This window comes from Galeopterus variegatus, unplaced genomic scaffold (genome assembly GCF_000696425.1).
Source record: "Galeopterus variegatus unplaced genomic scaffold, G_variegatus-3.0.2 Scaffold3809, whole genome shotgun sequence".
Classification (NCBI taxonomy): Eukaryota; Metazoa; Chordata; class Mammalia; order Dermoptera; family Cynocephalidae; genus Galeopterus; species Galeopterus variegatus.
In genome coordinates this window covers 98,367-103,846 of record NW_007729920.1, presented here as the reverse complement: position 1 = coordinate 103,846, position 5,480 = coordinate 98,367, and the positions used below count along the sequence as shown (strand labels likewise).

Here is a 5,480-nt window from a genome sequence, read left to right as displayed (position 1 = left end):
GGAGAAACCCCGAAGTGGCCCCCCCCCCTCCCAACCAACCCAAAAGGCGATCCCCCACCCCCCCGCAAGGTTGCTCTTTCTTTTTTTTTTTTTTTTTTGTCTTTTGTCTTTTTCCGTGTCCGGCAACGGATCGCAACCCTCAGTGTTGCCCCCGTACCGGACCGGGGACCGGCAACGGGATCGCAACCCTCGGTGTTGCTCCCGTGCCTTGCTCAGCCAGCGAGCGGGAACCGGTCTGTATGTGGGATCCGAACCCTCGGGCGGGAGCGCCGCCGCGCTTCCCAAGCGGCGCACTATCCAGTGCGCCACCGGGCCGGCCCCAAGCTTGCTCTTTCTATGGGATGTCTTCAAGTGGGGTGGATGAAGAGTTGCAAGGACAGTACCCCTTCACCTGCCTCCAACTTTATGGTGCTCTTGCTTAAGAAGGGCAGCCACACAGCCACTCTTGCAAAGGAAACAGAGGTGCTGGGGCAGGCTTGGCCAGAGGCACAGGGAAGGAGCAAGCCCCAGCCCTGCTTCCTGTTGTCCTGGCTCAGGCAGGCACTGTCAGTCAGGTAACAAGGCTGGGGGTGGGGCAGGGGCATGAAGATGGTTCTGGGTGTGGCTGGGTGCGGCTTCTCCAGGTGTAGCCCCTGCCCCAGCAGCAAGCCACTTCCCTGCCAGCACAATGGCACTGTCTCAAAGGCACTTGAGCCTTGGGTAGGGGGTGGCACCATGAAGAGATTTTTCCCCAGGAGCTTTGGGCAACACTCTTTCACACACAAGTTGAGGACCTGGCATAAGGATGACATGGTGGGCACCCTGGCCTGCATCTGAGGGTCTCATTGGGTCACTCTGGTGCAGGGGCACCAGCTAAGAGCCTGCCACCTACCATGGTGAGGGGCCAGGCTCCCACAACTTTACAGAACTGCCAGACCCCACAGCACCCCCAGGCCCAAGTCACCAAGAGCACCCCACCATGAGAACAGGAATGTCACTGAGACTCAGGAAACCAAAACCAAAAAACCGGAGACAGAAACCAGAAGCCTCCAGCCCAAACCTCAAACTAGGGACCACTTTGAGGTGGCAGGAACAGTCATGCTCCAGGGCTGGGCCAGCAGAGTGTGCAGGGGCAAGAGGACAAAGGGGCAGGGTCTGGGCAGGAAGCAGCACCCTGGAGCCCTGCCTGTGAAAAAAGGGAGAAAACTCCATGCCATCCCTGAGTTGGATCCCATCCTCCACTCCATGAAGTCCCTACCTCAGCCACCAAGCCGAGTGATATCGTTCCCAGGCCTCCCCCACTTCCCTTACCTCTCCCCATGTGTCAGTATGTGTACACGCATGTACCAGCTGCACGCTCAGGGTGGCCAGCCAGAGGAGAGAGGGGCCTGGGGGGACCCTGCCAAGGGACCTGGAGAGCATCTATGTTGTGGGGGAGCTGAACTCACCTCCCCCTCCCCTGCCACAGCCCCTTAGCCCCCATGTTTGGAGGGGAGGGGAGCATCTCAGAACAGAGAACACATTTTGTTTTTCATTCTTCCCCTCAGATCATGGAGATTTATAATTAAATAAACCTGAGAGGGAGGAGAAGGGGGGAACAAACACACGGCAGGGAGCCCAAGTGCCTCAATGCTCATCCATGCCCCTGACACCAGTGTGGCCCTGCCTGCCAGCCAGCCAGAAGGATGGACGGACAGTTAGCCCTTCCCTGGGATGCTGGCCACAGTGGGTCTGGCCAGGAGACTGGATCAGAAGGCAATAGGAGACCTGCCACCAGGGCCAGCCCTTGGGGTAGGGGGCCTCTCCCACCCCATCAGGTGCCCAGCTGTACCTAGTCTCCCTCACTCCCCCCACCCCCCCAGCTGCCCAATCCCGACAAACCAGTTTGACTCAGCACAACAGGCAGGGCTACAATTTTCAAACTATGCAGGCCTGGTGATTCAGCCTCTTCATGCTGTTTAATTAGTGGAAGGCCGGGTGGTGGAGGCCTTGCCCACGGCAGCTTTGGCTTCAGCTCACAGCCACTGAGGCCACAGTGGCGGCAGCTCTGGCTAAAGGAAGAGCAGTGACAAGCAAACTGGTTCCCCCAAATAGCTGCCACTGTCCCTCATTGGCAGCTCTGAAGTGCCAGCTCATGACAAACAGGAATGGGGTGGGGGGCGCCAGAGGCAACTCAAACAGGTGAGCAAGCCACAAAAATCCCAGCCCATTGTCCCCATGTTTTTGGTGGTCACTCCTGCAGCCCCTGAGAAAGAGATGGACTCACACACTGTCTTTTTCCTCAGGGACAGATTCCACTGCAGTGACTGCTCTGCGAGCAGGGCTTGGCTGGAAGGGGATGGGTTTCTCTTCTCTCAAAAGTGTCTATTCCCAGCAGGGACCTCCCCATCCTATCTCAGGTGTAAGGGCCCTATGGTTCAGACTCCATTCCTCATCTGGGCCCCATTCCTGGTCTGCTCACCCTATTGGACCTCATTCCCTTACCCATTCAGGGATCTGAAGGAGAGAATGATCTTGGCCTGGGGGAACTGGGGAACATTACTCAAAAGGGGAATGAGTAACAAGGTGGCCTCGTTTCTCTGTGTCTATGGGTAAATCCCAGGGCAATTTGAGTTGGGGGGAAGAGGGGCAGTCAAACAGAGGGCAAGGAGAGGAGCGCTTTTTCAACCAGCGAGGACAAGCAAGGACCCTGGCTCCATCCACATGGAAAATTGATGAGATCCTGGGATGCAGAGTCATGGTGAACCCCAAGTGTGCAGGGAAGGAAGAGGAACCAGGTGTTAGATGATATTTAACTATTGGGTACATGAGGGACAACACCCACAGCTCAGGGACCCTGGGCCTAAATATAATGACCCCTAGATGCAGAGAGCCAAAAGTCCAAGGACAAACAAAATCCTGACAAGGCCCAATAGAAGGTTGGATCAAGGAAGCTGGTTCCCCCTCCTGTAAGGCTCAGGGGGCTGAAGAGATCTTCAGTACTAAGGGACCACATAGCCCTGCCCACTGGTCACAGCCCAGAACCTCGAAGTCCACCCATACCACCCTTCAAGCCCCAGAAGAGGGGTGGGGGAACAAGCAGAGCACAGCTGCCTATTGACCCAGCTCTCTTCCCATCCCTTCCCTCCCAGGAGCTGCAGGGAGATGAGGGGAGACCATCCCTCCCCAACAACCTTCCCTCCAGTCAAACCTAACCTCCTTCCAGCAAAATAAGGGGACTCACCATTTCACTCCTGACGCTCCCCAAGGAGCAGACCTTAGGGTAATAATAATAATAACAACAGCAGCTAATCCTTGAATAACAGGGAGTGTGAGCTAAGCACTTCACACATACTAAGGATTCAATCCTCCCAACAACCCTCTGAGGTTGGTACTATTACTATCCCATCTCATGGTGAGGGAGAACAGGTGGGTGGTAGGTGTAAGGTGGGGGCTGGGGTCAGCGCCCTGCATCTCTCTTTTTCTTGTATTCTCACACACACAAACTGAAGACCATAGGGTCTGAGGTTTTGCAAAGTGAAGGAACTGGTGAAAGCCTCACTTGTAGGCACTGCTACTTCCTAGGGGCACCCCGCCTGGCCTAGCCCCCAGCCGGGGAGTAGCCCTAGCTCCCACTTCACAGCTGAGGGAAGAGGAGGGGGCAGGGAGCAGCTGGCCGTGCTGCCCTCTCTTCCTGGACTGCTACAGCCTGTCAGGATTCTGCCTCCTGGCCAGCCCCACAGCTCCTCAGCCTCGCCTCTGAGAGTCTGGCAGATTGTGAGGGATGCAATGGAGAAAGAAAGGAAGGGAAAGACAGAGAGGAAGGAAGGAAGGAAGGGGTGAGCCTCCTCAGGTTAGCCCTTGTTCACCTGACCCAAACCACACCCCCCATTCCACCCTCAGCACCAGCACCCACCACACCCCACAACAAGGGCCTTGGGGCCTGACACACAGCCCCATATGTGTGTGTGTATGTGTGTGTGTGTGCCAGTGTCGCCCCTTCTGGGCTAAGGCAGACACAGACCTGGGAACTCAGAACAGGCTCCCCGGCTCACACCCTTAAGGCAACAAACAACAAAGCCCCACACAGCTTCTCACGCCTGCGATCCTATCACACACATGTGGGTGAGTGTGCGCAAGTGTGGGCGCACCTCAGTGTGTCTGAATTTGCATGCGTCCACCCGTGTGAATCAATCTGTCAGCACAGTGGGCTCAGAAGTAAAAGAGGGTGGGGGAATCACAGGAATATTTTTCCTCTGGAGAAAATTAGAAAGCACCAGAAGATGCCTTTCTCTCTAAACTGTGTTCTTTTTTCCTTCCAACCTTGAAGTTTACTGACTGTGAACATATGAACAAACCAAGTTGTGCAGGATTCACGTTTTTGTTCCTGAACTAAGCAAGTGACTAGATCTGTTAGGATGCCAGAAACAAGTACTGCCTGTATTCCAATTTTCCCCAAATTTCTATAGTGTCCCACCCTCCACATCAAGAAAGGTCCCCCCCACCCCCACCTTATGGCTCCAAAATGTTTGGAGACCAGGGTGTGTGTGTGTGTGCGTGCCTCCCTATTGTTTGTGACCTGTGCTGGTGCCTCTGTTCCCGGCAGGCTCGTGTCGAGTGGCATGTGTGTGAGCTCTCCTGACAGGGCCAACAACACTTGGGCTGTTCATCCAAGTACAGTCATTTGGAAGTTGGAGCTACCCCTTCAGCAACAGTCTTGGCAGATTTCACAGAGCCCATTGCAAAGCCGAGCCCTTTCCCACCCGCTAATGAGTAACGCACCCGGCTCCGGTGCTACCTGGGGCAAACCCCACAGCTCCGGGGGTTCAGTGGAGACCCAAGCACTCGGGGTGTCCTGCTAGAAGGGTGCAACGCCCGCGCACACGGCCCCTCGTGTGTAGTTGGCGCTCGGTATACCATAAACAATAACAGGCCCCCGCCTGTCCACCCCCGCAGCCGTCCGCTGACAAAGCGGGGTGCACGCACTCACACTCTCACAGTTAATTCCAATGGGTTCCTGACCAGTGCCACCTCCTCCCAACCCTGGGAGTCCCGCTTCCCCCAACCCGTGGTAGCCCCGTGGCCCCCGCCTTGCGTGGTGGGTCGCCCACACTTCCTCGGCTCCCGGAGTTGCCAAGGGCCCCGCTTCTCTGCAGTGAGTGTGGGGTACTCCCACAAAAGCTCCCGGACGGGCCGTGACTTTCGGGGACGCTCATCTCGAGTCGCGCTGCCCGTGATCTCCCAACGTGCTGACCGCCAGCGTCCGAGCCAGCTCCGGCCTCCGAGGCTGCTCCGGGGGCGTCCTCCCCAGCCCGTCCTCCCGCCCTGGAGAAGGCGCGGGTGGCGGAGCTTCCTCCGCCTGTGCTCAGCCAGAGTCGGACCCACACCCCTGGCCCCTCCGGTCCGCGCTCCGGCGACCCCAGGCACCCTGCCCCCGGCGCGCCCCCGACGCCGCTCACCTTCCAGCGCTCGGCAGCCGGTGGGCAGCAGCAGCGGCAGCAGCAGCAGCGCAGGCAGCAGCG

The 5,480-nt window shown here is 57.4% G+C and overlaps 1 protein-coding gene across 1 annotated transcript in view; it reads right to left on the bottom strand.

Annotated features, from left to right (window-relative positions):
* EPHB3 (EPH receptor B3) overlaps positions 1–5,474 on the bottom strand; it is a 19,699-nt gene extending 14,225 nt beyond the window's left edge. The window contains exon 1 of the mRNA XM_008586031.1: positions 5,418–5,474. The gene's annotated coding sequence lies outside the window, so the exon portion shown is untranslated. The remainder of the gene's footprint in view (positions 1–5,417) is intronic.
* Positions 5,475–5,480: the final 6 nt, after the last annotated feature.